General features: G+C 39.2%; 1 pseudogene; it reads left to right on the top strand.

The window, feature by feature from the left end:
- The first annotated feature begins 2,008 nt into the window (after positions 1-2,008).
- Positions 2,009-5,265, top strand: LOC143658459 (F-actin-capping protein subunit alpha-2-like; annotated as a pseudogene).
- Positions 5,266-18,255: the final 12,990 nt, after the last annotated feature.

Genomic DNA, 18,255 nt, shown 5'->3' with positions numbered 1-18,255 from the left:
GGCACATATGAAAGCAGAAGGAAAGATAGACAATAAAGACAGATGGTATAATCTAGGAATGCCTAGAGTGTACAATGATAGTGACTAAATTTACAAATTAAAAAATGGTTTTGCATGAGGAAGAACAGAGGAATGTCAATATTGTAGTGTGTTGAAAATAGACGGTCATTCATATTTTAAAATTTCAACTTCTGTGTGAGACTAAAGCAAGAAATGTTTATTTGGTACAAAATTTATGTTTTGACTAGTGCATTTCCGAATTTAACTTATATGGACAGTTTAATTGAACACCATAAGTACATGGACAGGGCATGAAATTTTGTAGGTTTGTCCAGATTAATGTGATGCCCGGATAAATCCCAGAGTGATTTGAACAATGAATAAAGAAATATTTGCAAAGTCACCTTGGGGGAATGGGAAGAAAAGGAGAAAATTTAGCTTCACCATTTGGAGAATTCCTGATATTCACGCAAGCAATGGGGACAAACAAATCAATAGGCCGAGCCCTCAATCATGGGGTTTGTTCCTATAAAACTTATCCCCACAAAGGACAGGCTAAGCCTACTTAAAATCAGGCCTAAGAGTCACCCCCAGGGAACCTCTTCTGTTGCTTAGATGTGGCCTCTCTCAGCCAACACGACAAGTGAACTCACTGCCCTCCCCCTCTCTACATGGGGCATTGCTCCCAGGGGTGTAAGCCTCCCTGGCAATGTGGGACAGAAATCCCAGAATGAGCTGGGACTCAGCATCAAGGGATTGAGAAAATCTTCTCAACTGAATGGGGGAAGAGAGAAATGAGACAAAATAGTGTCAGTGGCTGAGAGATTTCAAACAGTCGAGAGTTTATCCTGTAGGTTATTCTTACACATTATGTGTATATATCACATTTTTAGTTTATGGTGTAATGTAGAGGCTAGAGGGAATTACCTGAAAATGTAGAGCTGTGTTTGAGTAGCCATGTTTCTTGAAGATGATTGTATGATATAGCTTTCACAGTGTGACTGTGTGATTGTGAGAATCTTGTGTCTGATGCTCCTTATATCTATGGTATGGACAGATGAGTAAAACATATGGATAAAAAAATAAATAATAGGGGGAACAGAGATTAAAATAAAATGAATAGATTGAAATACTAGTGGTCAATGAAAGGGAGTGGTAAGGGGTATGGCATGTATGAGTTTTTTCTTTTTCTTTCTGTTGCTGGAGAGATGCAAATGTTCAAAAAGATGATCACGGTGATGAATATACAACTTTGTGATGATATTGTGACCCATTGATTGTAATGATGTCAAAAATGTTTGCATGTCAAGAATGTTGGTTTATCTGTTCGTTGTTTATATATAATAAAAATATTTTTAAAATATGGATAAAAATAAATAGGGGAACAAAAGTTAAATTGGGTAGATGGAAATACTAGAGGTCAATGAGAGGGAGGGGTATGGGGTATGGTAGTATGAGTTTTTTCTATGTATTTTTTCTTTTTTCTTTTTATTTCTTTTTCTGGAGTGATGCAAATGTTCTAAAAATGATCATGGTGATGAATGTACAACTATGTGATGAGATTGTGAGTCATTGATTGTACACCATGTATGAAATGTTTGTATGTTAAGAATGTTTGTATTTGTATGTTATTATTTTTTTAACTTCTTTATTGTATAATATAACATATATGTTGTTTAAGCGATAAAAATAGTAGAAAAAGGTAGGTTGAAAATGAGCATGCTTTCAGAGAGGTTCATCCACCTGGAGGAAGGGAATAGAGAAGCTGTTGGTCCCCTGCAGGTCCTTTGTGGAAGAGTGCCTGAACCCAATTGTACAGTTAGGGTTTTCCTGAATGTTCCCCTGAAGTTTTATGGTAACACATTTAACCTTGCTCAAACAGGTCTGGACTCTTTGTCCTGGGCTTCTGGGAAACAATCTCTAAACCCTTGGAATGTCATGCCTGGTAGGTGTGTCTTTGTTTTCCTGCAGACCTTGAGTCATACTAGATTTAACAAAGTCATCCAGGATGAGGGCTGGCCACACCAGGAAGATCAACAGTGTTATTGAGGGTGGGGAGCTTTGGGTAGATAAGGTGTCAGTTGACCTCCCAAGAGCTTGCAACAGATCAGCAATGTGGGCAATCAATCGTGCTTATGTGACAGAGCCCCAATAAAAACTCTGGACACCGAGGCTGGTACACACCAAGGGAGAGGACAACAGAAGCTCTATATTTGGAACTTTTCCTGGACCCTGTGCTATGTGCTTCTCCATTCACTGATTTTAATCTACCCTGCTTTCTCATCTGGCATCCAAAAGAATGAAATCTATAGAGAAGCAGACCAAGGCTTTTACCCTTATTTTTCATATCATCTTTGAATTCCTTCCCCTCTCTCTCTTGCTTCTCAATCTCATCCAGTAGCCTTAGAATAATTCTATTTCATTCTCAAGACCACAAAAATTAACTAAGTAATACTGATAAGGGTTTTGCCAGTGATACATATATAATTTAAAAAACAACCAAAGGTTATAGTAACCAAATGAATGCTGAAAAAAGAAAGAGGCAACTTAATGTTAAGTGAACTTTGCAGTATTTTTACTTGCCCTTGATGTACTGTCTTCCTTTTCCTGTCAAGATTTGACATTATTATTTATCTATTGCCTGTTCCAGTTATGGTTACATGTCTTACCCTAAAACTTAGTGATATAAGGCAATCATTTATTATGTGCAGAGATCCTTTGGGTCAGGGTTTCAGATACAACACAGTAGAAGCAGCTTGTCTCTACTCCTTGATGTCTGGGGCCTCAGCTGCAAGAACTGAAGTCTGGGGCCTGGAGTCATCTGAATATTCATTCATTCACACAAATTTCTGGTGGTTGATAAATGGCTGTAGACTGAGACCTTAGCTATCAGCCATAATACCTACAATTGTCTTCTTGGTGTAGCCTGGACTTCCCCACAGCATGGAGCCCTGTCTATATTAAAGGGAAGAGGAACTAGATTCTGCATTTTGATGCAGAGTGGGTGAAACTGAAAATATTGCCGTGGCTATTTTTGGAAAAGTCAGTTTGCTTACATGCTCCATCTCCTATTATTAGTTAGAGTGTCAGCTCCTTGAGCGCAGGGGCCTAAAGTTTGTTTACTGCTCTTTCCTTAACAGTAGAACACCACACCTGGAACATGACAGGTGCTCAATAAATATTTGCCGTTGCATACATTTGGCACTTGGCATCAACCTTTTAAAATTAATATATATAACAAGGGTGCGAGGGTAGTTCAGTGGTATAATTCTCGCCTGCCATGCAGGAGACCCGAGTTCGATTCCCAGCCCATGCACTTCCCCAAAAAAACAAATAAACAAGCAAACAAACAAAATACCAAACAAGCAAAAAAAAAAAAAATTCAACAAATGGTGCTGTAATAACGGGACACTCACATGGAAAAAGAACGAAATGAGACCCTGCCATACATCTGCCACCTACAGGTGTTTTGACTAGCTGGCCATGATGTAAAGACTCCCTTTTCATTATCCAAGACAATACCAGAAAACTAGCAGAGTTGTTTAGAAAATTTTAGGATTATCTTTAAATTCAGAGTAGATTTTATAAGTCAAGTTCTACACCCAGCCAAGATGGAATAAAACGGACTCGACTCTTTTGCCCGCAATAATTTAAAAACCAGATAAAATGTGTGAAATAACAACCACTGGATATCAGGCAACATACTACGGTGCTCCTTGAGAGATGCAGGAAATGGATAGGTGAGTACTACAATCACCCTGGTTTGTTGTGTAGAATTTCCAGACTGCAGCACTGGGAGTGAGAACCCAGCTGGAGCCCAGCTGTCTCCCTGAATTAAGGACACAGAACTGTGAGTCCAGGGAGGCCAGATGGTTAGAATTTACAGAATTCTCCCATACTGAAGAGAAGGGAGTTTCAGAAAGTTCTGGGGATCTGCAGTGGGTCACCCTTGATTCTTCAGTCAAATCCTGGTCAGCATGTGCATGTGAGGAGCTACCCAAAATACCCAAAAAACAGCAGAGGAATTAGCCCTTGGTGCTCACACCAGGCCAGGAACAGTTTGTGTTCCCACTAATCAGAGTGGAAAACTTCATCATTCATGGGACATCAGGTTGAGGACTCAGGAGTGGGAAAATATTATTGCTAGACTGAAGGCTGCTGTGGTCCTGCCAAACAAAGCAAACCTCAAAAGGATCCTACTCCCAATTTAATTGCCAAAATTAATCCTGTGGTCCCTCCCCACCCCCCCACCCCCCACCAGGGCCAAAAAACACAGTCCCAGCCTGTGTCTGGAAAACAGCGTGCTACTTGGCCAACAGCATTAGTGACAACCACAATTGTAGAAAGTAATACAAGAGGCCTTGTAACTCATCTGTAACCAGGAACATTGTGACAAACAGGTTAAAAATGGATGTGTAGGATCTGGAGGAGCAGTTGTCTGAGGAGGAGAAGGTGCACATAGCAGCAAAATTCATCATTCATGCCCCTCCTGGAGAATTTAATGAGGTGTTTAAACATGTACGGTTACTGCTTAATAATGATAATCTTCTCAGGGAAGGAGCAGCCTATGCATTTGCACAGTATATCTTGGACCAGTTTACTCCAGTAAAAATCGAACGTTATGAAGATCAGGTATTGATTACAAAACATGGCAACCTGGGAAATGGAAAGTTTTTGGATCCAAAAAACACAATCTGTTTCAAATTTGATCACTTAAGAAAGGAAGCAACTGACCCAAGACCCTGTGAGGTCGAAAATGCGACTGAATCGTGGAGAACTTCCATAGAAACTGCTCTGCGCGCTTGTGTAAAAGAACATTACCCAAACGGAGTCTGCACTGCACATGGTAAAAAAGTAGATGGATAGCAAACCATTATTGCATGCATAGAAAGCCGTCGGTTCCAAGCAAAAAACTTCTGGAACAGTCGTTGGTCAGAGTAGAAGTTTGTTCCTTCAACCACTCAGGTGGTTGGCATCTTGGAAATTCAGGTTCATTACTATGAAGATGGTAATGTTCAGCTAGTGAATCAGAAAGATATACAAGATTCCCCAGCGGTGTCTAATGAGGTACAAACAGCAAAGGAATTCATAAAGATCGTAGAAGCTGCAGAAAATGAAAACCAGGCTGCCCTCAGTGAGAATTATCAGACAATGTCAGACACCACTTTAAAGCCTCAAGTGAACAGTTGCCAGTGACACGCACCAAGATTGGCTGGAACAAGATCTCTTAGCTACAAGATTGGCAAAGAAATGCACAATGCATAGGTTGAACGTTGCATGACTGGATCGTTTTAGTGTCTTTACATTAAAAAAAAAATCATTATTGCAAAAGTATTCAGAACCGTTAAGCTGCTCAGTCAGACGGGCTGTTGCCATTTACAATCACTGTAATTAATTAGTTTGGTTAGAGCACAAAGCTTAGCTAATCAACCATTATTTTTCATTTCTGTTCTTCAAAGAATATTGAAAATCAGTTTAGTTTAAATGTCTTTTACTTCCTGTTAAACCTTTCGTTCCTACAATGAAGAGATGATTTCTGTAGTTAATGGCTAAAAGTTTTTTGACGTGTTTCACAAATATTTTAGTTACCCTAAAATTGTTGTCTTTTGGTTTATGAAGTGGGTAACTTTTGATATTTGCCCAATTCATTTTAATGGGCTCAATCAAAGACTTTCTAGTTAATAAAATATATATTTTATGTGTGTGTGTGTGTGTGTATGAATGTGTAGTAAATCGTAAATCCCAGCTCTTCAGCCAGCAGGACGACGAATTTTAACACATTAGGAACTTCCAAACAATAACCTGTTTTCACCTGCTGATAGTTTCTATGTCAGAAGTTTCTGCTCCTGAAAGTTGAGCCCAGAGCTGGGCCACAGGGTTAATTTATAGTGAGTAGGGCAAAGGCAACAAAAATGAGCTAAGGCAAAGAAAACTGTTTCTGATCTAATGGTGGACAGAAGAGCCCCACAAGGCGAGTAAACCAGTGTCAGTCCGGCATCGGGAATACAGAAAAGAACAAAGTGGCTGCTTTGTGAGCCTGAGTGATGTGGATTAAATTGTGTGCCCCCCAAAAAAGATAAGTTCAAGTCCTCACCTCTGGTGCTGTGAATGTGAACATTTCTAACTAGGATTTTAAACATGTTCTTAGTTAGTGAACATTTGTAAATAGGATTTTTAAACATGAAGTGGATTAGAGTGGGCCCTTAACCCAATATGACTTGTGTCCTTATGAGCACAGGAAATTCAGACACAGAGTAAGAGAGACAGAGGGAGACCCACCTAGTCCTCTTACCTGAAAAGAAGCAAAACTCATATTAGAATAGCTTAAATATTGTTTAAAAAAGCAAACTGGTTTTGTTTATGCCCAAATGAGGTTTGCCTTAACACCAAAGGACACAGGCAAATTTAAGTTCTCTGACCCATTTGTGGCTCACATTGAGACTAAAGAATTAAAAGGTAAATTTTGTTTAATAAAGAAATATTAGAAGAATGCTAATCTGTCTGCTCTCACCAAAACAAAAACAGATACCTTAAATTAGTGTAATCTCGACAGGAATGTCTGCACAAAAGCAAATGGATTCTTTTATATTTTGTAGCCATATTCGAAAATAAGAATAACCTTTAAACTCAAATACAAAATTCTAACCCATGAGTATTTTCATTAAATGTGATCAACAGTCACATTATTTAGCTGAAACGGAATCTTTGATCTATAGTGGAAAGAAATTAAAATTCTAATTTGGTTCTATATTTAATTTGATTTCAAGAATACCAAAGCAGGAAACAATTGTTTTTAGACATAAGTTGTAGTTGAAAGCTTTAATTGCTAGTTCAGGATATCTGGAACACACAGATAACCAAAACTCAACCAGTAAACTGTCCTTGCTTGCCTGCCACTTGCAATGAGTTGATAATTCTGTACTGCTGTCTTCTTTCATTCAAGATGCAGTTCATATCGCAGCATTACTGACATTTCCAAAACACCGTCAAAAGCAGTACACCTTATGTGAGAATCTGAGGCAAATGACATATGCAAAACTATAGGATGTACACAATAATAGTCCCCAGATTTTAGATATTTTAACCCAAGTACAGAGAGGCAGGAAGAAATCTAGTCTGGAGATTTTAAGCATGTCTAAGTCACCATGCACATGTGTGGTGAGTGTGTTTAGGTATTTGGTGGTAAATTCTTGTCAATGAACCCCTTGTGCATCATTCAGATAGTGACGGAACTGTATTCTGTGCACATCAGTGACAAAGAACCATGGTGCACTTTTACTAACAGTTGCTTAGCTGTCTTCAAATTTGGGTTGGGTATTGTTTATCTTAATCCACCCTTCACATAGGTGTACACTGGGTGCTATTTATCTTTATTCACCCTTCATGTAGCCCAGTACCTAGATCCTGAATGATGTTTAATAAATGCTTGTGGAATTGAATACATAACTCAGACCAGTTTGGAGAAAAGAGTCAAAGGCAGGACATATCCTTTCTTCTCTTTTCCTTTGGTCCACTTTTCAAAATAACCAAATAAGTTCCCCATTCCTGAAGGCATTCAAACAAAAGTTGAAGAGCTACTTGTGGGGATGGAAAGGACCAAGCATTTAGAATGCGGTCCCTTCTATACCTTAAATTCCATGACCTGTCAGCCAAACAGCATTGGCTTCATCAGATAAAATCACTTCATCACAAATGAATGCCATTTTCAAGAGAAATCACAGTTTAATCAGCCTAGTCAAACCAAGTAGGGGGTGACCTACTTCAGGCAACACATAACATGACAAAATTTCAGCCAAACACACCCAAACCCAGGAAGTCCACCATGATGGGGTGCGTTATGTGTGACAACAAACATGGTAGTGAGACAGGGACGTGGGGCAAAAAGAAATAAGGTATATGGTAGCGGAGGCTTTTCTTCTCTTATACGAGAACCTGTCCCCTCCCAGGACACTTGGTTGTATCCACAGGAACCACTGAGGACAACAGATGCCCAGGTCCCTAGACAGACCCGAGCTAATATACAAGGTCCATCATCCTCAGCTTAGAGAAAAGCAAGGGGGCTTGGGGACTTCTCCTTGTGCATGAAAACAGCCACACAAGTGGACTGCTAATGAGGCTGTTTGCATTATCTCAGTAGCGGGGAGACTGGGGTGACTCCTGAGGATTCTCCTAACCCTGTCTTTTTATTTACGGATAATGAAGACAGTCAACAAAGCTTCCCTTGGCTCAATGGTCCCGGCCTGCACCCTGGGAAATGGAAAGTCCTTGAAGATGGTGTTTTAGTTGACAGATGATGCCTGGTACGTACACTCACCCAGGAACAGAGGCTAGCTTCCAAGAATTGCACTAGCTTATACGGACAGCAAATTAAAGCTGCACCTTGAAGGTGAAGCAGCCCAAACCCACATTTTCACAGATGAGAACACCAGGGCTTAAAGAGAAGCAGCTGACCTGAAGTTAGACTTGAGAATTCTGACTCTAACTCTGACAGTAATAAGTAGATGGATGCTAACTCTGGAGACCCATTGTCTGGCTTCAAATTCTGAACGCTACCCTTGACAAGCTGTGCCATGGGCAAGTCACCTGAACTCTCAGTGCCTCCATTTCCCTATCTCACACCATACACTAAAATTACCTCGAAGTAGACCATAGACCTAAATATAAGAGCTAATACTATAAAGCTCTTAGAAGAAAATGTAGGTATAAATATTCATGACCTTGGGTCAGGCAATGATTTTTGAGATCCTACACAAAAAGCACAAGTGATAAAAGGAAGGTTCGTACATTGAACTTCATCAAAATTGAAAACATATGCATTTCTTTTTTTTAAGCTCTTTTTTAAAAAAAAAATTTATTAATGAAACCAATCAACATACAATATGAACATTCTTTTTTTCAACACATAGTTGTATATTCATTATCACGATCATTTCTTAGAACATTTGCATCAATTCAGAAAGAGAAATAAAAAGAAAACAGAAAAAAATCCATACATACCATACTCCTTACCCCTCCCTTTCATTGATCACTAGCATTTTAATCTACTAAATTTATTTTAACATTTGTTTCCCCTATCATTTATTTTTAATCCATATGTTTTACTCACCTGTCCATAAGATAGATCAAAGAAGCATCAGACGCAAGGGAAAACATATGTATTTCAAAGGATGCCATCAAGAAAGTGAAAAGACAGCTCAAGGAATGGGAGAATATTTGAAAAATATTTGAATATTTGAATATTTGAAAGTCAAATTTCTGATAAGGGACTTGTATAAAGAATTCTTTCAACCTTATAATAAAAAATAATCAAAAAACCCAATATAAAATGGGCAAAGGATTTCATTAGGTATTCCTCTAAAGAAAATATACATATCAAATAAGCACATGAAAAGGTATTCAACATCATTAGCCATTAGGGAAATGCAAATCAAAACCATAATGAGATACCACATCACACCCACAAGGATGGCTATGGTCAAAAAGATGAACAATAACAAGTGCTGGTGAGAATGTGGAGATATTGGAACCTGAACAAACACTGCTGGTTGGAATGTAAAATGGTACAACCACTTTGGAAAACAGTTTGGCTAGCCTTCAAAATCTTAAAAATAGAGTTGCCATCTCATCAGCAGTTCTACTCCTAGGTAGAAAAACTGAAAACACAAGTGTTCATACAAAAATTTGTACATGAGTATCCACAGCAGCATTTTCCATACTAGTCAAAAGATAGAAACAACCCAAAAAATGTCCAACTGATGAATGGGTTAACAAAATGTGATATATCCATAAATAGAATAGTATTCAGTCATAAAAAAGTATGAAGTACTGATACATGCTACAACATGGATGAAACTTGAAAACATGATGCTAAGTGAAAGAAGCCAGTCACAATAGGCAACATACTGTATGATTCCATTTCTATGAAATGACCAGAATAGACAAATCCATAGAGATAGAAAATAGATCAGTGGTTGCCTGGGTTAAGGAGCGAATGCTAATGGATATGAAATTTCTTTGGGGGGATGATGAAGAGGTTCTGGAAAATATGCTAAAATCCACTGAACTGTATACATGAAAAGGCTGAATTTATGGTATATAAATTATATCTCAATACAGCTCTTAAAAAATGGGAGTTACAACAGTATTTTGATCAAAGTGTTGTTGCAGATTAACATGACTTAAGCACATATAAATACATATAGAAGAGTTACAATTGCACAGCAAATCTAGCGATCTTTATTTCACACACACACACACACACAGCTTGGGGGGATAAATTTTAAATTCTCTACCATGAGGGGATAATGAAGTTAGAAGAATAGTCCATTGTTAAGTATACACTGATATAATTTGATCATTCAAAAAAGCATAGATTAGTGATAATGCCTAAGGTAAGTACATAAATGCATGTGAAAGTATTGAATAAATCTTATTGAGGTTGGCGTTGGGTGGGGAAAGGGAAGTTGGGATGCTGGTCTATGAACGTTAGCCCTGTTTGTAATATTCACCCTGACGAACTTTTAGAACACCGGTAATAAAGAAATCTCAGGTGTTTACAAGAGAAAAAGCGAATCCCATCCAAAGGATCAGGAAGTGGGTGACACCAGATTCTCCACAACAACCCTGAAAGTTGAAGAGTATGGAGCAATACTGTCAAAATCCCAAGGGACAACAATTTGTAACTTGTCTTTGCATGTATCAGTGGCTTGTTCCTTTTTATCGCTGTGTAGTATCCCATCTTAAGGGCATACACCATTTTGTTTATCCAATCACTTGTTGATCAACACTGGATTGTTTGCACTTTTGGGCTATTATAAATAATGCTGTAATAAACATCCCATTCAAGTCCTTGTGAGGACAAGTGCTTTTATAGCTCTTAGGTAAATACATAGGAGTAGAATTGTTGGGTTGTTAATGGTCAGCGTATGTTTAACTTTTTGAAAAATGGCCACACTATGTTCCAACATGGGTTTTACATTTTGAGCCAGGTTATTATTGACATCCCCACCAGCAGTGTATGAGGGTTCCAGTTTCTCCACATTCTCACCAACACTTGGTATTGTCTATCTTTTTTGTTACAGCCACCCTGTGGGTATGTAATGGATGTTACTGCATTTTAAATTTGCATTATTCTAATAGCTAATCATGTTGTTTTAGCTTGCTAAATCTGCCAGGATGCAATATACCAGAAAAGGAATGACTTTTAAAAAGGAGGATTTATTAAGTTGCAAGTTTCCAGTTTTAAGGCTATGAAAATGTCCAAATTAAGGCATCAATGGAAAGATACCTTAACTGCAAAGAAAGGGCTGACGAAGTTCAGAGTTTCACTCTCACTGGAAGGACACATGGCAACATCTGCTAGCGTTTTCTCCCAGCTTCTTGTTTCATGAAGCTCTCCTGGAGGCATTTTCCTTCTTCATCTCCAAAGGTCTCTGGCTGTGTGCACTCTGTTGGTTTTGATGGCTCTCGTGGTTCTAAAGCTTTATCCAAAATGGTTCCTACTTAAAGGGCTCCTGTAAGCAACCCCACCTTACATGGTTAGAGACACATATAGATGGAAACTTTCTAATCAAAAGTTACCACCCATCATGCCTCCATGGAGAAACATCAAATACGTCCCACCCAGAAATATTGAATGAAGATTAAAGAACTTGGTTTTTCTGGGGTGCACAACAGGTTTGTTCTAGTTTGCTAGCTGCCGGAATGCAACACACCAGAGACGGATTGACTTTCAATAAAAGGGGATTTATTTCATTAGTTCTTCAGAGGAAAGGCAGCTAACTCTCAACTGAGGTTCTTTCTTACCTGGGAAGGCACAGGGTGATCTCTGCTGGTCTTCTCTCCAGGCCTCTGGGTTCCAACATCTTTTCCCAGGGTGATTTCTTTCTGCATCTCCAAAGGTCTGGGCTGAGCTGCGAGTGCTGAGGTGAGGTATGCTGAGCTGCTTGGGGCTATGCTACATTGAGCTCTCTCAATGAAGCACCAACCAATTAAATCAAACATCATTCATTACAGCAGGCACGCCTCCTAGCCGACTGCAGATGTAATGAGCAACAGATGAGGTTCACGCACCATTGGCTCATGTTCACAGCAACAGAACTAGGCACCTTCACCTGGCCAAGTTGACACTTGAACCTAACTACCACAAGGTTCAAACAAGCATACACGTTAGACATCTTGTTATGTACATATTAGCCATTTGTATCTTCTTTGGTAAAATGTCTTTTTGTTCAAATATTTTGCCCATTTAAAAAAAGTAGGTTGTTCGTCTTTTTATTGAGCTGTAAGAGTTCTTCATGTATTCTGGATCGAAGCCCTTTATCCGAAAAATACTTCAAAAATATTTTCTCCCAGCCTATGGCTTGTCTTTGTTTTCTTCATGACAGTGTTTGATCTTGGAGAATGACAGCAGATTATCATAAACTTAACCAGACGGTGACTCCAGCTGCAGCTGTGCTTCCAGATGTAGTTTCATTGCTTGAGGAAACCAATACATCCCCTGGCACCTGGTATGCAGATATTGATATGGCAAAAGTATTTAGGGGGTTAGGTTGTATATATATATTATCAGAATGAAGAAATTTTAAAAACCATAGGTTTGTACAACCCAAATAGTTAACCCTAACAAAAACTATGGACTATGATTAATAATATAATTATAATAATATTGTTTCATCAAATTATAACAAAGGTACTGCTGGGGAATCAGGTCCCCCATAAAAGGCATGTTTAGATCCTAATCCCTGGCCCAGGGGGTATGAGCCCATTTATAAATAGGATCTCGGGAGGCAGTGTTAATTAAGGCGTGCCCACACAGGATGAGGGTTGGCCTTCATCCAAGATGGCTGAAGATCATATAAGCAAAGGGAATTGTACACAGTGAGAGAAGCCAACAGGGAGCAGCCAGAAGCCAGAAACCAACGGGACCTGAAAGAGAAAGAAGATGCTGCCACATAATAGAAAAGCCAAGGAACCCCAAAGACCGTCAGTCAGCCAGAAGTTACCAACCCCGGGAGGTAGCAAGCCTTCTGACCTCTGAAACCACAGCCAATAAATTCCTGCTTTAAGCCCACCCATTGTGTGGCATTTGTTTTCACAGCTGAGAAACTAAAACAGGTGCCATACCAATGCAAACTGTGTTAATAATCGGGAAAACTGTGGAGGGGGAGATGGTATATGGAAACTCTGTATTTTCTGCATGATTTTTCTGTAAACTCCAATTTCTCAATTAAAAAGCAAAATAGAATAAATGCAAAAAAATACAAAAGAGTATTTAGCGGTGATGTGTCCATATCTGCAACTTACTTTCAAGTGGTTCAACAGAATCAAAAATAGAGAGGGAGAGCACAAATGTGGCAAAACGTATAAAATAGTTTAGATCTATACAGAAGCTAAGAGGTACTCATTGCATGCTTATTACAAAGTTTCTGTATGTCTTAAAATTTTCAAAATAAAAAGTGTCAGGGGTGGTGAAAGACAAACACACACATACACAACCTCCATTGCCAAAAACTTCTAAATAAACCATCACCTACCCAGCCCACTCCCCAATGGACTGAATGGAGTTACACACGATGCTTCATTATGCTTTTGAATTATAGTCGATGATGAGATCTGTTTGACAGAATTTAAAATTCAAAGGTGGGGTGGGGGGCACTCGAAGAGAAAATAGAGGTGTCCTTAAGACTAAGAAGGATTTTTTGTAATCATAAAATCACAGAAGAAATACCAAAGACAAATATTGGTAGATGTGACTACAGGAAAGGATAACTCATATGTTGAAAACAAAAACCTATAAAATTATAAGATGAATGAGCACCACGGTAGTGACATAACGATAGACATAGAGACCATTGGAAAAGAATCCAGAGTCCAGAAATGAATTCTACCAATTTAGGTCAATTAATTTTCAACAGAGTCACCAAGATAATTATCATCAGTATGCTAACTGCATGACTCAGGGTCCTGGGAGGGATCAGGCTGCACGGTTGGAAGAGTGGAAGGGAATAGAGTTGAATGAAGGATGGGCAGGGGGAAGGGACCCAACCAGGACAGTGAGATGCCCAGGAACTAGTGACAGCAGAAAACCATAACCACCACGAGACCTGGGGGGACCTAGAAGAGGGAACGTAGTCAATGAGAGCCCCGTGAGAGCTGCAGCCAGGGGAGGGGCCGCCAACATGAGCTGCGCTGCTGAGGTCACCAGGAGAGAAGCAGGAAGAACCTCTTCCCCTCCAGCCCTGACCTCATGCAGACGCCACCTGTTCTAGCTTGTAGCTATCAGAATATAATACACCAGAAACAGAATGGCTTTTTAAAAAGGGGAATAAGTTGCTAGTTTACAGTTCTAAGGCCAAGAAAATGCCCAAATTAAAGCAAGTCTATAGAAATGTCCAATCTAAGGCATGCAGGGAAAGGTACCTTGATTCAAGAAGGCCAATGAATTCAAGGTTTCTCTCTCATCTGGAAGGGCACATGGTGAACACGGCGTCATCTGCTAGCTTCCTCTCCAGCTTCCCGGGAGGTGTTTTCCTTCTTCATCTCCAAAGTTGCTGGCTGGTGGACTCTGTGCTTCGTGGTTCTACGGCGTTCTCTGTTGTGGCTCCCTCAAGGCTCTGTCATTCTCTGCTCTGTCTGAATCTCCCCATTCTCCAAAATGTTTCCTCTTTTATAGGATTCCAGTAAACTAATCAAGACCCATCTGAATGGGTGGATTCACATCTCTATCTAATCAAGTTCAATACCCAGATTGATTGGGTCACATCTCCATGGAGATGACCCAATCAAGTTTCCAACCTATAGTACTGAATAAGGATTAAGACAAACGGTTGCTCCCACAAAATTGCTTAGAATTAAATCATGGCTTTTCTAGGGTGCATAAATCCTTTCAAGCCAGCACACCACCCATTGGCAACACAAATCTGGCAAGGAAGCCTGAATGATGACATCTGCAGGGGCAGCATCGTGGGGCACGGCCTAGGCAGAGCAGGGCAGAGAAGGCAAGAAGGGACAGGGACCACTCAGCACACGGACAGTCCTCCACCTCTGACCTCCAGCCCAGATCTTTCTCCGGCACTCTTGAGCTGCACCTCCAATACAGGAGCCCCTAGCCAAGTGTGACCATGTACACTTAAATTAATTCAAATTAAACCTTCAGTTCCTTGACACACCGGCTGCATTTCAAGTGCTCAATAGCTACACATGGCTGGTGATGATTTTATTTGGGCTGCACAGATACAAGATGTTTTCATCATCTCAGAAAGTTCTGTTGCACAGGACTGCTGAGACCTAAACATCCTACTTAGGTGACTCCTTCTTGTGAATATCTCAAAGGTAAATCAAATTCGGTTTGGCCTGGGCTGAACTTGCCATACCCCACCCATGGCTTCTAATCCTGTTCCTCTTCTTGGGCTCTTCTTTGCAATGAAAGGGTTCAAATCACTGCTCTCCAACTCCCCAGCTGTGAAACTTAGGGCAAAATATTTAATATGTCTATGCCTCAGTTTTCTTACCTATAAGTAGGAATAATATAAATATCCACCTCATCAAACTGTTAAGGAAAGGAAAAGAGTTTATGTGAGGCATTTGGATAAGAGTAAGTTATATGAGTATTAGTCTTTATTACTATTACTGTTATTATTACTATTTTTATCCGCAACCCTTTCCTCTCTCATTTCCACATTGTTTTTTTTTATACAGAATAGTTGCAAAAATAATACAACCCCCTTCTAGAGAATTCTAACCCCCTACACACAAACACACACTGCCACCCACATCCTTTTGCTCAGTAAGTCTTCTTGCCTTCCTCACTATTACCATACTAGGAAAGGATACTATCAGCTCTCTCCTCACTTGCCACAGGGGTATAAGAGTTCTAAGTGACTGATGGACAGGGAAGGGAGCACAAGGAAACGGTTCACTGACTGCCCCTTTTCCTAGGCATCTCACACGCTGATCATAGAGGTTCTCTCTAACATGGACAGAACAGGCTCACCATACTTCTAACACTTATCAACTTAAAAAATGAAAATGTTCAAGCACAGATCAAATAGCATAATGAACTTCCACTTGGCCTTGACCCAGCCTCAGTTACCAACTTGGCCACCTTTTTTCTTTTTATTTATCTTCTGTACTGGTTTGAAAGGATGTGTGTCCCCTAGCAAAACCATGTTTTAATCATAATCCCATTTTGTAAAGGCAGCCGTTTCTTCTAATCCCTATTCAGTATTGTATGTTTGAAACTGTAATTAGATCATCTCCCTGGAGATGTGATGTAATCGAGAGTGGTTGTTAAACTGGATTCGGTGACGACACATCTCCACCCATTTGCGTGGGTCTTGATTAGTTTCTGAAGTCCTATAAAAGAGGAAACATTTTGGAGATTGGAGATTCGGAGGGAGCAGAGAATGCTGCAGCACCACGAAGTAGAGAGTCCACCAGCCAGCGACCTTTGGAGATGAAGAAGGAAAATGCCTCCCAGGGAGCTTCATGAAACAGGAAGCCAGGAGAAGAAGCTAGCAGATGACACCATGTTCACTGTGTGCCTTTCCAGATGACAGAGAAACTCTGCATTTGCCATGTGCCCTTCCACTTGAGAGAGAAACCCTGAATTCATTGGCTTTCTTGAATCAAGGTACCTTTCCCTGGATGTCTTAGATTGGACATTTCTATAGACTTGCATTAATTTGGGCATTTTCTTGGTCTTAGAACTGTAAACTAGCAACTTATTCCCCCTTTTAAAAAGCCATTTTGTTCTTGGTATATTGCATTCCGGCAGCTAGCAAACTAGAATATCTTCACACTCCCTCATCTTACCCCTTAGTATTACTCTGAGCCAATCTCAGACTTGATCTCATTTCATCTGTAAATATGTCTGTATATATCTTTATGTCACTGTTTATCTTTAAAAGACAAACTTCTTAAACTTTTTTTATTGTATAATATAACATATACACAAAGCAAGGAAATGAAACCGCAATAATTTTCGAAGCACTCTTCAACAAGTAGCTATAGGACAGATCCCAGAGTTTATCATGGGCTACCATACGATCCTCTCGGATTTTTCCTTCTAGCTAATCCAGGATATAGGAGGCTAGAAAGTATAAATATTTTTCTTATCATCACAATCGACATTTTTTTTCTTTTGTGTGAAAAGTAACATATATACAAAAAAGCAATAAATTTCAAAGTACATTGCAACAATTAGTTGTAGAACAGATTTCAGAGTTTGGTATGGGTTACAATGCCATAATTTTAGGTTTTTACTTCTAGTTGCTCTAAGATACTGGAGACTAAAAGAAATATCAATTTAATGATTCAGCAATCATATTCATTTGTTAGACCCTACCTTCTCTGTATAACTCCACCATCACTTTTGATCTTTACTCTACTCTTTAGGGGTATTTGGGCTGTGGCCATTCTAACTTTTTCATGTTGTAAGGGGCTGTCAATAATATGGAGTAGGGAGATGGAATGATCTGATGTTCTGAAGAGGCTGGGCCCTTTAGGTTTTAGGACTTATCTGGTCCAGGGACCCATAAAAAATGAAGACTTTTTTTTTTAAATTTTTTTTTTATTAATAAAAAAAAAGAAAAGAAATTAACACAACATTTAGAAATCATTCCATTCTACACATGCACTCAGTAATTCTTAGTATCATCACATAGATGTATGATCATCATTTCTTAGTACATTTGCATCGATTTAGGAAAAGAACTAGCAAAACAGCAGAAAAAGATATAGAATGTTAATATAGAGAAGAGAATTAAAATAATAATACTAATAAAAAAAATATATATATATATAAAGGAAAAAGAAAAAAAACAAAAACAAAAGATACAAACACACAAACAAAAAACTATATTTCAGGTGTAGCTTCATTCAGTGTTTCAACATAGTTACATTACACTTAGGTATTATTGTGCTGTCCATTTTTGAGTTTTTGTATCTAGTCCTGTTGCACAGTCTGTATCCCTTCAGCTCCAATTACCCATTATCTTACCCTGTTTCTAACTCCTGCTGGTCTCTGTTACCAATGACATATTCCAAGTTTATTCTCTAATGTCGGTTCACATCAGTGGGACCATACAGTATTTGTCCTTTAGGTTTTGGCTAGACTCACTCAGCATAATGTTCTCTAGGTCCATCCATGTTATTACATGCTTCATAAGTTTAGTCTGTCTTAAAGCTGCATAATATTCCATCGTAGGTATACGCCACAGTTTGTTTAGCCACTCGTCTGTTGATGGACATTTT

This window comes from Tamandua tetradactyla, chromosome 16, assembly GCF_023851605.1.
Source record: "Tamandua tetradactyla isolate mTamTet1 chromosome 16, mTamTet1.pri, whole genome shotgun sequence".
Classification (NCBI taxonomy): domain Eukaryota; kingdom Metazoa; phylum Chordata; class Mammalia; order Pilosa; family Myrmecophagidae; genus Tamandua; species Tamandua tetradactyla.
The sequence above is the reverse complement of the archived record's forward strand: the minus strand, read 5'-3'. Positions and strand labels throughout refer to the sequence as shown.